Source organism: Lepisosteus platostomus, chromosome 11 (genome assembly GCF_059453375.1).
Source record: "Lepisosteus platostomus isolate fLepPlt1 chromosome 11, fLepPlt1.hap1, whole genome shotgun sequence".
NCBI classification, from domain to species: Eukaryota; Metazoa; Chordata; class Actinopteri; order Semionotiformes; family Lepisosteidae; genus Lepisosteus; species Lepisosteus platostomus.
The window spans coordinates 1,947,002-1,961,124 of record NC_142621.1 but is presented as its reverse complement, the minus strand read 5'-3'; the positions used below and the strand labels follow the sequence as shown (position 1 = coordinate 1,961,124).

Sequence of the window (14,123 nt, the reverse complement as noted above, 5' to 3'; positions counted from 1 at the left end):
CGACCTCATGCGTAAAGTTACATGAATACAAATGCGTTTTTACTTTGAGCATAACGCCGAAATTAATGCAAAGCACATGCTGCACAGTTCCAGTGAGCTCAAGGCGCATTCGAGTCGAGAAAGTGTAGCACACAGAAGAAGGTCACGAAACGTGTTTTAATAATACACAGACTGGCAGTGGAGCTGGACGCCTAATCGGTATTTATTGTCATCTAACCATTTTCACCTTTCCACCGGGAGAAAAGTCCCGAGAAACTGGTGCCTAACTCGGTAGGCACAGGCCGTAAATGGGTCTGCAACCTGGATTAGATACCAGTCCATCGCTTGGCGCAGACCCGGGGTGACGTCAGGGCGGCGCATTTTAAAACTGGGGGATTAAACCGGATCAACCGGGGGGGAACCAAGCAGACCCAGAGAGAACATGCGAACTCCATGTCGCTTCGGGTAGGAGTCGGAGTCCGTATTCAAGAGCTGTGTAAAGACAAAACGCTGTATTTTTTTAAAAGGGTGGAAAACCCTTCAAGCGCGTTTTCCTCACAGTAGTAAACTGAATTTCGTTAACTGCAGTGCGTCATAGATCCCTTATTGATCTTTTTCTCCTATAACTGTTGGTGAGCAAGTATAGTACTGCCTCATATACAGGTTAACTGCTGGTGTATACAGTATAATAAGCATCTGTGTACGATGCAGCTGTGCTTTTTATCATGGATAAATGCACAATTCTTACGCGGTTCTAGAGACAATTTGCTGATGTTGCTTCCACACCCACACAAGTATAATTTAGATCTTTAATTTAAAAACTTGTGCATTTTATTCCAGCACAATAAATAAATGCCGTGTCAGATCCCTTTAAGAAAACCTTTTTCATGCCCCGTTTTTGGTCACAGTGAAGGTTTTCACAAAAGTGCTTTGAGACGTTGCCTGGGCAGCATGAGTGTGATATACAGCCTCTCGCGAGCATTATGACATTAATTACAATTTTAACGCTTACCAGTGTGACTCTCATTAAGCACTTAAATTCCACACCATCGTGGCATGCACACAGCGCAGTTGGACTGTAAAAGATATTCAAACAGCACGACAGTTGACTTGGCTCTTGTTATGTCTAAAAGTGAGGCAATGTTTAACAGATATGCGTGAGGAAGGTGAGATCCTAATATGAGCTTTATTTCCTCTTTCCTGTGTATTTTTATCTCCTGAACTTGTGCTCATCTCTCTCGCTCTCCTCCTGCCGCCCAACTTCACACTTGAAGCAGCTCCCTGACTCATTCCTGGAGAAAGTAACGGGGGTGGGGCGGGACAATGAGTTGGGGGGCTCAGTCAGTCTTGTCCTCTTCAGGCTTGGCGGCCATTTCCTGAGCAAGGTGAGCTACAGCAATCTCAAATACAGTCACTCGTCCATCTGTCGCATTCACTGGGAAATACCTATATTGCACTTGTTAGGATCTGACCGAACTGCCGAAATCCTGAAAGGTTTTGGATTTGAGCTGGGATCAGCGCCAGAGTGCGAGATGCAAAGGAACAAGCAGAGGCGGTTGATTCTCTGTATGTTTAAACTCTACAGTGTAGACAGAATGAGCATCAAATATTGATAATCACTGACAATGAGCGCTGTGCCTCCAAACCATTACACTAAATTGTACAGGTAGATGAACAAAAGTAAAGTACGGCGAGGAAGAGGAGAGCATCTGTTGTCAGCTGATTGACATCGCTGGAAGGTCAGCATGCAGAACAGCACCTGGATACGTGCAGGAACAGGACTGCTGCAACCTGCCCCTTATCACAAGCGGCAAATTCACTGTGATCAAACACAGGCTCCGCTAAAGGCCCTGAAACAGCCACAGACGGTTCCCGAACTGCGGATGTGCACAGGTCAGGTTCCAGGGGGCTCTGCCGGGTTCCTGACCCGGAGTGCTGCCTGGTTGGAGCTTTCAAGTTCTTCCTGTGTTGGTGTGGACTTCCTCTGGGTGCTCTGGTGTCCTCCCTGGTGTGAGTGTGCAGTGTGTGTTTCGCTGTTTGAGTCTGCGTGTCTGCCCTGTGAAAGGACTGGCATCCCATCAAGGCTGTATTCTGCCTTGTGCCCACTGCTTGCCAGGATGGGCTCCTGATTCCCCGATTCGGATAAAGCAGTTCGAAAACAGATGGTCAGTTCAAAGAAGAGTTAATGAGTAGGTGTCTACTATACAGACGTTTAAATACTTAGAGGCGTTTACAGTGTCAGTCTGCGAGTGCCCGGAACAAGCTGCAGAGAGATGGTGTCACAGTGGTAGATTCCCTGGGATTCTTCAGGAAACACCTGGGATGAGATTTGGATAAGTAAACTACGAGCCAGCAAGTGAGCAACATCTGAACAGGCACCCCTCATGTGAAAATTCTTGATTTCTGCCTTATAATAAATTCCCCAGGTTTTGGGATAATAAAGGTCTTCTAATCTAACTTGAACTGTAATTGAAGTGTAATACGAACAGTGTCAGCACAATGGCACTGCAGTACTAACCAGGCCCTCGTGACGAGTCTGCAAGGAAAGAGCCCACCTGAGCTACGTGCCCACCTGGCAAGCCTTCATTTGTGCTCTTTTTGTCTAGGAAAGAAGGTAAGACAACCCATAGGTGATATGTATTTACGGTTTCAGGGAAGTCAGATTGTGAATGGTGTGTTATACAAAAGAAACACTGTTTTTTATCTACCTAGATATATTTATTACAGTCTTGGACTCTATAAATCACACCAAAATAGTTTAAAGCAAGCATATATTGGAGTCTCGCTTTGGTCCTGGGTGTAGACAACAATATCAGCCACACTCTCTGGGGATTTAGTTTCAGTTTTTTTCCACATTCCACATTTTTAATGATAAAATCTGTTTTTCAGTCCCTGTTTTAAGCATAAACAATTCCTACTCTTTTCCTGTCAGGAAGGGTTGGACAAGACTGATGCTTTTCCCCAGTGTTCCAGCCTTCAGCATGAAATTCAAGAGAATAATTATCAGGCCCCTTGGCAGTATTGATTTACCTTTACAGAGCACAAACCAGCAACCTCTAAATGCAATCACATTTCCTTTTCAGCCTACTGTATGGTACAGAAGAGTACTGTATGTAATAGCTACTAAAGCCATTAACAGAGTGGTTGTATGTTCTGTCGATTCACTGAAAATCTAAATCAGACCTTTCCTCAGTCTTCAAAGTTCATGATGATTTCACAGAAGAATCTTCACTTCATGGCGAACTCAAAGGACATGATTTGGGCGTGTGTTTGCAGACCAAAGTGTGTGCAAACACACAGGAACTGCATTTAAATGAGCAGTCGCAAAAAAAAACAAAAAACAATGGTTCTTGTGTATGGAAGGTTCGTATGCTTGTGAGCTGTCCTGACAAATATACCCCCACACAACACACACACAATGCACTGCCATCAAAACAAGGCTCAGAGCTTTTGAAACACACCCTGTTTAGGGCCGTTTTTGTCAGGCTAACAATACAGGAATCAGGTGTACGCAGAGATTTAAGAAGTGGTGGCTCTACAGGATATGTTTACTCACATGTCGACCTCATCTTACGAAAGCTCCGCTCTCCACTCTGATCTTAGCACCAACACCAGGATTTAACCCCAAAGGCTCCATGCATTTCTGTGCATTTGTGTTTTGAAATGACACGTATAAATCACAAGTGGCTTCCCCATTTACAGCCCGCAGCCTCTCGTAGGTTCCTACACTTGACTTTTAGGGGACAAAGGAGAAAGGGAACAGCAGGGGCCAAGAGGAAGAGTTTCTGTGCCAAACAGAGCAGGGCTGTGTGAGAGATGTTATCAGGCCTGATCGCATCTGTCGATACATCAGCAGAACAGAAACGTGAATGTTATCACAGTAGCTAACTGCCATATCCTTTGCATCTTTTACTGTGCTCATTCATTCAAAAGCAGAAGTACAAGGTACTGGCGTGAGGTGGTCCGCACAACCTGCAGAATGTGGCATGGGCTGGAGGAGCTGGCAGGCACAGGAATGAACCTACTGCACCTTCAAGCCACAGGCAGTTTCCCCAGCAGCAGCACGTCAGCCAGTCGGTGGTGTTTCTGCACCCTTGCGCTGTCACCAGCACTGCTGCTGAGTTTGCATTGCGTGGCATGTGTGGAAGAGCTTATGCAAAGACCCAGGCACACACACGAACAGTGGCCCGCAGTAAAGAAGAGGAGACTGGAATTAAGCAGATCCAACTGGTTTTCTCATTGAAAACTCTGATCTCCACAATCTGCCTCATCCAGATCACTGTCAATCATCATAAACGCCACAGCCTGCTCCTAAGGTCAGAACAGTGTAATTACCTGCACATCCGCATTACTCAAGAGTGCATACTAACACCCGCTCAGTAATGAAAATGTGCTGCTTAAAAACTAGTTCTTCATGAACCATGCATTGAGGAATGATCAGCTTTACTTATTAAGTGTTAATTACTAAATGAATGTTGTTAATAAATAAACATGAATGTAAACATATAAATCCATACAAGATTACCTATTAATAATCTTTTATTTCTCCACTCAGCCGCGAATACAATAGAGTTAGCACACAGAACCCATATTTCAATATTTACATAATGAGGTCATTTGCTCATTGCTTTTGAGCAGGAGTAAAGGTTGCAGTGTTTAATTTGAGTCTTTCACTCTGCAGCCCCTGTAAACCACCAGGAGGGTGTGAAGGAGGGGCTGAAGTAAAGACATCAGAGAAGAGTGTCAGAATGTTTGCACACAGCAGTAAGTAATAAAGTCTTATGCAACCTCAGCCTTACATGACTGCAGAGCTGCTGCCGTGCCGAAGCACAAACGCATTTTCTTTTATACGGCTCCAGTAGAATCAAGTTCATCTAAGCGAATCTGTTCAGATGCAGAGAAAAGGTAGGGCTGGCTCTGTAAAGTAAATAGGAGCGATATACTTAAAGTAAATAGGAATAGAAACACTGGAGCGGATCATGCAGGGACATTGATGCGCTCGCCTTCTGAGACAGAGACTTCCAGGCTCCAAGGTAATCAATAGGAAAGGAAAACAATACAGTTGCTGGAAAGCAAGAACAGAGAGTGGAATAACAGATGGCATTCAGGGAAGAGTGAAGTGAGCTAACAGATTTCACCATCATCATCACCACCTCTCAACCTGCGGCTGGATGAAGACCTTCCTATTGCCACACGCTCCCAGCCCAGAGCTGTGTTAGCGAGCCAATAACGACACTGACTCATTCGGCTGACAGTTCTACCCAAAGGGACCATCTTGCATAAAGGCATGATAAAATTGCAATAAACAGGACAGTGCTTCTGAAGTGCCAGGATGTTGCACGGTGCAGCTTGGCCACAGGAAGCAGTGACACGGTCAGCTAGAGAAGTGCACCTGCAGGCCTGAAGAGACGAGCTCTCGTCATATACCTCTTCTGGAGGAGGACGAGTGAGTCCACAGTTATTATATCTGTGATATCGAGTATTTTGTGGCATTATATTAGAAGCTATTGTGCTTGTTCTTGTATTCAAGCCTGCTGCAGTGGGAAGAGCACCACCTACTGGTCCACTGACGGCAGCACCCTGGTTTTCTTTGGTCTCCCATCCCAGTACTGACCAGGTCCAGCCTCGCAGTAACGCTTCTGCCCCTCGGCCGTGCGTCTGGGCCGGCAACACCGGCGCGCTCCCCTTCCTTAGTGTCAACGCCGGTGTCCGGTCGGTGGCCCCTCTCCACCCCCCCCCACACATGCCCACGCCTGCAGAAACAGCCTAGAGTCATGCGGAGGTGGGGGCTCAGTCCTCAAGGTTTCTGGGCAAAAAAAAATCATGAAAGCAGCTTCCAAGCAAATGGAGGTGCCACCCCACACCGCAGGTACTGCAGAACCTGTGGAGGGTTGTTATCACGTTCCAGGAGCCCCCCCACACACACACACCAGCTCGCTCATGACAAGAAATGAAATACACTGGCAGCCCCCCTTTCTACAACATGCTGAGATTATACGGAGGCATGGTGATAGTCCAGTTTCAGTCACAAGTACTTTTTGAAGTGGTCTGCCTGTTCTCCAGCTTGCTGGACCAAGAGCCGCTTCCTCTCCACATCCCAGAGGTTTCGCTGCCTCAACATCGGTGTGGAGAAAGAACGACAACGTAAAAAAAAAAACTGCCAACATCAATCCTGCGAGTCCCGCTAAACTATTTGCGTCCCCACTGTGTACCGGCCCTGTCAGCGGGCGGGAGCAGCAGGCCGAGTTTACAAGCGGGTCGTGACTCTAGCTGTGGCCCCATGTGTTTGCCATTAAACGCGCAAGACTCAGAACAACATTCCACTGCCAATTAGACTGGTGCCAGCAGCACAGGCCCGCCAGGACTGTGCATTGTAAAACCCGAAACGGGCGATGTGCCACACCACAGTCAGGAATTCAACAAAGCTCCACTCTGGCACCGCGGGACAGGCAGAAACAGAATAACATCTTCTCGCGCTTCCGAAAGAGGACCCGTCTTCTGGAGTCCCCACGGTAAGCGAGGGGACGAGGAAATAACATCAGAAGTTTCTTATTTTAAGAGCAAAGCCAACGAAAAACTCATTTCATGTGGAAATCCCCTAAGTGTTTGTCATCAGCTGTCTAATTTATCGCTTGTACTAATGTTGTATAACATATATAGTATAACTCTTGTTACAGTATTGATGACGGTAATGTTTGACAAATTATAGTCTTCCCTGAACTGGCCTGGACAGGGACACCCATGCTGTACTCCTAAAACAGGGTGCGGGGAAAGAAAGAGAGTGCTGTCTCAGAAATCCCTCAGAGACGGGCGCTGATAATTGTTTTAAAACACTTTGTGAAAAGCAGGTTTTGCAGAGATTTTCGGTCTTGAGGAGGAGATGTTCTGTACAGTTTAGGTGGAAATGTGTGACCTGTGCTCTGCCCCTTAGCTATGCCGATCAGCAGCAGGAGGGCTGGAGCCCCACAGGTGAGACGGGTGGCCAGTCGGAATGAGAGCTGAGCTTCTGGTTGCGTGAAAAAGCTCAATTGTCATGTGAAGGTGAATCCTTTTCCACCATAAATGTGCTCTTACCAAAGGGCCAGCGCCGCTGATAACCACCCATTTTGTTCTCACGATCAACATGGTCAACACTTTGAAGATAACAGGCATGCAAAAAGAGATTAGTTTACAGGTCACACGGGCATCAGTAAGAGCAATCCGGCTTGAAGGGCTGGTGGGAACACAAACGCATTTTGTTTGTAGTATGAAAGACATCAAACGTCTCGCGACCACTGTGACTCTGTTGCACTGCAAAAACAACGAAGGCTCTCAGATCATAAGGTCTTCAAAAACAAAAAGGCCGGCATCAAAACAGCATTTCACTCCACAGAATCACCATGGAAACAGTCCTTCCTAGGATGACATAATTGCATCTTATAGTGTCATCACGAGTTTGAGATACAGTAGAACCAGGAAACACCCCTTTTAGCGTGTTTAAAGTATCAGTGCTAAAGCACTTGCCTTTTTTGACCGCTTCTTGATTTTGTTTTTTCCAGTCTAATTGCTTTGTTGTCTGTAGCATGACATGAGAATGAGAATAGATAAATACAGAAATGAGAAAAAAAAACACTTAAAGCTCCAATGCCTTTGAAGTGTTTTAGAGTCTTCTCCTGAGTTGTACCTTTATCACCAAGTCGACACTTTGCTTGAATTTCACTGCCTGACTGAGACCTTACAGAAACAGGTGTAGTTATTCTGAAGTCATGTGAACCACTATTATTGTACTGGAGCTGAGGCCACTCAGCTACTTGTGTTACAAGTCAGTAAATTTGTACGCCTGACGTAGGTTTAGGTTTGCCGAAGAAAAGTGAATACCTCTGCAATTTACACATTTCAGTTTTGTTTAAAGTTTTTTCTGACATTTAACTTCTTTCACCTATGAAAAAGTTCAGTTTGAGTACTCAAGATCTGATTTAAGATATTCACCTTAAAAATGTGTCTATCATTTCTTAACAATAATGTTAATTGACATCAGGAGGGGGTGAAAACGTTTCAATCTGACTGTTCTTACTGTTCCAGGCACTGCTGTCAGCTACAGTCTGTCCTGAACTGTGTCTGGAAACCAGAGCAGAGTTTTCTGAAGCAGGTCAAACATGGACTGAAGCTCTTGTCTCAGGGACCTCTGTGCGCTTGCTGAGACGAACAAGTTCTGTATTGGACATTCAGTTAGAACATACGGTCTAACTGAATGGCACTACAGCGCAAACTTGACAGCATATTGCAGAAGCTGGTGGTGTCCAGTTTTAACTGTTTCTTGTTCCTGCATAGTCAAGAGATCATGCCACAGATTGTTAAGTTCATGTACAGTATGAACTGGCCTATAACCTCTCTGTAACTCTCCATCTTGCACCAGAAACCCTTAAAAATCTTGAAGGTTTATATTACAGTACATTTCTGTTTCACAAACTGTTTCTTCATAATACACAGTTGCTTAAAGGATTGAGAAACCCTGCTTGAGTGTTGGTCAACCAATCCTCTAGAGTAAAGCCAGTCTACAGACCCTGCACACATGTGAACACTTATAGAGCCCAGTGTCAGAGGTCAGGTCTTCACAGAGGGGGAACACACAGGAGATCATTCACACATCAGGCGTCTCCAGAGAGACTGCAGTGCAGCTACCGACCTCAGCCCTGCAGGAGAGGGGAATGCTGCCTAACAGAATTTAAAAAAAAAAGAGAAGTAGACGCGGCTTCACAGTTCAGTGTTTGGTTTAGGATAAATGAGCTAAAACTGTCCAGTCTCTCTCCACGCACACAAGAGACTCTGAGCTACTCCCTCCATTACAGGACAAACCCCACACACCCACTTAACCATCTGCACCAATACAGGCCCCACTGCAAAACAAGATAAGGGAAAGCATAACTCACCACATGATGACATCTACACTCAGTGTTTGGCCTCAGATACAAAAGGTGTCCGTTCACCGATCTTTTTCCCTTTTGTATCAAAGGAAGCCCTTTGTCTTTATAAGCTCATTTCAACAGCGCTGTAATGCTCACAATCGGGCTGCCCCTGAGCTCCCAATGAAAAGTGATGCTGATGCAGTTCTGCCAGGCCAGCGGACAGGCCGATGTGAGCCGACGCTGGCCCTGACCACAGTGGAGCGAGCTGTTGGGGATTACACAGATTCGACGGCCTCTAACTGTGCACGACAGGGGTCAATGGCAGTCACCTCAGCATCTCTCAGAAAAGTAACACAAAACAAAAAAGAAAAGACATGCCTTGGGATCACCCTGGAAAAAAGACAGGTTGAAGAGTCCGGGAGGGGCTACCAGACGATCCTGTCTTGCGATAATGAGGTTATTTTCTGTTCACCCAGCGTTAGAGAGAAATCATATAAATAAGTTTCTGGTCAAAACCTCATCTGCACGTTTCATCATTTGGAAAGTGGTTTCAGAGGAAAGTAAAACTGCGCCTCCTCCCTCACACACAGATTTCTCCTGGAGACCGACAAACACGTGACGTCCGAGGAAATACAGACCCAATGAAATACAGTACATGGCAGGTGGACTAGCGAGAGCCGAGCCCTGTTTGAAACATAAGGCTTTGGCCTTATCAGCAAGACAATACGTACAGCCAGACGAGGACACAAAGTGGTCTGCAGGGCATAAGGAAATGTTATTCACAACAACAGAAACCAAAAAAACAAAAACAAAGAATTACACACCGATAGTTAATTGGACATTTCTATAAAACTACAAATGGAACTTATTTATGCAAAGGTTATTTTCCTGGGGGGGGTTATATCTGAAAGTGGAGTTGGGCTGCAGTTCTCACCAGTTATTCCTTGACTTGACATCTAAAACCCTTCCTCCGCCGCCCTTCTGTTGAAATGAGCCTTCCTGGAACACAGGAAGAGCAGACCTGCGGCGATCAGGGCGTCCATGTAGCCTGAAGGACGACCGGCGCGGAGGGACAGCGGGAGATGAGGATGATGACGAATATGATGATGATGATGGTGGTGGTGGTGATTCTACAGAAGCGAGAGGTCAACAAGGCAGAGGCGCCTTCTTTCACACATCTGGGAGCGAGGCGCCTGGGAGAAAGTGGGGCCTGGATACTCTCGGGGACACAGGGAAAGTGCCCCTTTCCCACTGGTGAGCCTGACTCTGTGCAGAGTCAGGCTCACGGGGAAGAGGAGCGAGACTGGGGACAGGAACAGCCAACCCCAGCCAGCCTGCACTCCTCAGTTACCGCCCACCTCTCACTGCAGTTACAGCACCTGCAATGGACATATTTAAGCAGTGTTCAGCTGCACGATGAGCTGAGTAAATGAGCCCCAGCGACGCAGGTGAAGTTCTGGATGAGGGGTACGGACTGGAGGACACAATGTGCCAGTCCTGGGCGAAGGCATCAGAGAAAAGGGCTTTTCTCCTTCTCTTAATGTTTGAACAACACGTGTAGAAGACACAGCGCTGTCGGTTCCTCACAGAGACACACCCTGAAGCTACACTGGACCTGTAGCGGGTCTAGCTTTTGAAAGCTTAAAATGGAAATTTAAAACAGATGATTTTTAAAAATTTAGAAACACTGCAAGTAGATATATTGACCTAATCATATGTAGTACAGTATTACTTGCATTCTGTAAATAAGCCAATATTATCTGAGACCATGGCTGTCCTGCTTTATTTATAGCACACACTGGGTCACGGTTAAACATGACTACATCTGACTTGTGATCAGTTAAACATGTCGGCTGAACAGCTAAGAATATAAAACAAATAGAACCTGTTTGGATAGGAGAGAGATGCCTGTGTGCACAATGTCTTCCTTGCAAACCACAATGGAACACATCCACTTAGAAACCTGCATTGAGTACAGTCTCTCTGAGCTGAATACAGGCTTCAGTGCTTCTGAATCAGAAGTGGAGACAACGAGCTGCAACCACATGTGATCCACATAACCCACTTCCTCCTGCTGGCATGATACAAGTGGCACGACACCAACAGACAGGCCGTAGCACCGTGCACCCTCGTCAAAACTGTAACATCAGGCAGCCCTTTATAAAGGTCTGCTCCTATTTTATTTGGACTAGGAGATTTTGGAATTCTATTTGATTGGGAAAGTGAAATGTGAAATTCCCACTTTCTTTAAATCCGTCTCCGGTTGAACTGCCTTTGACACACACCCATGTTCAGTGTACACTTGTGTAAACATTTGGAATGCAAGTTTTCTAGATGGACAAACAAGTCTATGGCCTGAATAGAAATGTGAACTAGTAAAAGACACTGTTTTTTTTAAGACACACGTAGGATAAATATTGTTCTCAGACATTGCAGATGGAGATGGAAATCTTTGCAAGACTAAATATGTTAAATCATTTACAGATTCTGGCTTCCAGTGAGCTGTGGAACAGCTTAGTCACACACAGCTCCCTGCATCTCAAAACAGCTTGTGCACTGCTAGCTTCCCCAAGCATGCACCCCCTGCACAGAAATAAAAATTATCCTTAAATGAACTTAAGAAGTAGAGGGATAAACCCACATGTGGTGTTACACCCCCTGACCTTGCAAATAAAAGGGTTTTAAAATCCAGCCATTCCGGACAGCCATTACCACACAAAAGGAGCTGTGTGAATCAATGAAATGGAAGAAAATAATTGGACGTTTAGCTGTGGAACATGCAACAGGGTGAGCTCCTGCAGCAAATGTGAACTTGTTTATCAAGTCACACCATCCCTGGGTGTCAGATCTATCAGACGTGTTCGGGGCAGCATCACAGAACAATGGAAAGAGAAAAAATGCTGCTCCTCACCCACCAATAAACCTCCAGGCTCCACAGGCTGCAGAGGAGAGCTGCTCAGTGTCTGAGTCACACTGATACTGGGGTACCCTGGCGTCCCTGCCCTGCGCTGGCTGTGGTCCCCATTACTCAGCCTGCCAGCCCATACCACATCCTGACAATGAGCACACGCACACTGAGAAGGGGTCGACTCCTCCTGATACCGTCTGTGCTCAACACAGCGGCCAACAGCGACACGAAGGATGACATTCGGTCATATTTACAGCTAAGAAGCTTTAAGCATACAGTACTCCAGCACTTCCCTGTCCCAATCATGAGAAAGTCTCTGACTAGGAGCATTTATTTTCATAGAAAGTTTTTTTTTGTTTTTGTTGTTTTTTTTTTAAAGACAAGCAGCCCTGCTAACATTGTCAGCTTTGTCATGGGTTTGGAGACTTAGTGATAATTTCAGACTCTTATGTCTGTACTGTGAAGTACTGTGCCTAGAAAAATAACCTAATAAAAAAATAATTAAATAATTATAACAGTGAGATTAATATGGTGCTTTTCATCCCAAAGGGTCCCAAAGTGCTTTCCATGCGAGTGGTACGATGTTGTACCCTTGAGCAAGGTACTTCACTTTAGTGACTCCAGTAAAACACCTGGCCGGGATTAATAGGGGCAAATGCAATTGACTTTGACTTGAGCCAGAAGCATCAGCCAGAAAAATGCATCATATATATATATAGATTGCTTGGACAATTAAAGCAGGCAAGATTGCACAAGTTCAGAGTGGAATTAAGCCAGGACACCCGAGTTAAAACAGTGCCACTGAGTCTTTAATGACCAAGACATCGGGACCTCAGTTTAACATCTCATTTGAAAGACAAAACAGTGTCCCTCGTCACCATACTGGGGCATCGGCTTGGAAACTGTGATCCAGAGGGAATAGCGCCACCTACAGGGCCACCAAGACCTTAGGCGTAACTTGTAGCGTCCTAGTGTGAAAACATCCTACTATGAGGAGCTCTAGCTGAATTTGAAAAAACAAAATCCCAAATCTTAGAATTCCTAAAGGAATTGTCACTTTACTGGACTAGATGCATTTCATGCTTAAAAATAATAAGCAGAATTATTGCCATAATTTTCTATTAAAAAAAAATGCCGGCAACACATACCATTTAGATATAGGCCTGTACTTTTACCCCTCATTACCGACTGAACGTGTCTGAAATACTGTGATTAATCAGCGAGAGAAGTCTTGTTTTCAAATGGTTGTGACCGACCTCAAAGGCATTTCTGCCTCCGCCCACGGATGGATGGATAAATATTTCAGTGTTTGTGCCTCTAGCGCGGGCAGGACCCCAGCTTTCTCAATCGCCGGCAGAGCCAGCAGCACATTCTTGCCTCACTGTGGAAGGCAGAGACAAAAGCGTTGCTTAACTCTCTAAAATCAACGGGCGGTTGACTTGACAGTGGGGGAAAAACCGAACCACACCGTCTGCGATTGGCTGGAGCGTTGCCATCGCACGACAGACTTGAACAGAGCATCACCATCCTCAGTCAGTAGGAAGAAGCCCAGGGAACAGCAGAGGTCTGTCCAGCTGCAGGCACGCTTTCAGCAGCAGAGAACAGTGCAGCTGACCCTCACCTGTTAAGTGGGAAAAAGGTTACTTGTTGGCAGCAGGGGGACTGTAAAACTCCATTGACTGCAATGGCGGAGATGAAAACAGTGATGCCAAATCAGCCATTTCAATAAAAACCAATGGAACCACGAACAGCTTCAGGCTGCCAACGTTTGGACTGCTGCACCTCCTATATGTAAGATCGATATTGCAGGAAGTCAATGTTACTGTACAAATCTGATGCAAGGTTTGATCTTTCTTCCCCACATGGCTTGAAGGCTCCAATATCTGATCCCCAAAAATAATGCCGAAACTTATCCTCTCTCCTGTTTTTGGAGTGGAATTAATCCCTGCTTGTTCCTCTGCAGCCAGCGCATGTTGAGAAAGATCCCCGCTGCAGGATCAGTTTCGTTGCAGTTTTAAAAAAGCGCTGCCCTACAGGGAATCATGTAGAGCACATTGCTTCATATGTACTGCGAGTATTGACTTTCACATTTTGTATAGCTTTGAACTTCCTTCAGGTCTCCCACTTGGGAACGGCACTGAATTGATGTCAGATGCCAGTGGTCAAGTCCATCAACTCAATGGGAGCTTCCAAGTCGAAATTAAGTCGTTTAATTAAAGACTTCGATTTTAATTTAAGATGGGAGAGTGAAACCGAAACAATTTTACTAATTTATGATTTTACCATTTATGTGGCTCAGAAGACTGGTGTACCCACCAGTAAGCGCTAATAAAAAAAGATCAGAGAACAGC

The 14,123-nt window shown here is 45.5% G+C and overlaps 1 long non-coding RNA gene across 1 annotated transcript; it reads right to left on the bottom strand.

Moving 5' to 3' along the window:
- Positions 1–4,500: 4,500 nt before the first annotated feature.
- Positions 4,501–9,531, bottom strand: LOC148651738 (uncharacterized). The gene is made up of 2 exons (XR_015925153.1): positions 8,889–9,531; positions 4,501–5,785 (listed from the first exon to the last, which is right to left on the bottom strand). It is a non-coding gene; the product is annotated as an uncharacterized LOC148651738 (long non-coding RNA).
- Between the last annotated feature and the right edge of the window lie 4,592 nt (positions 9,532–14,123).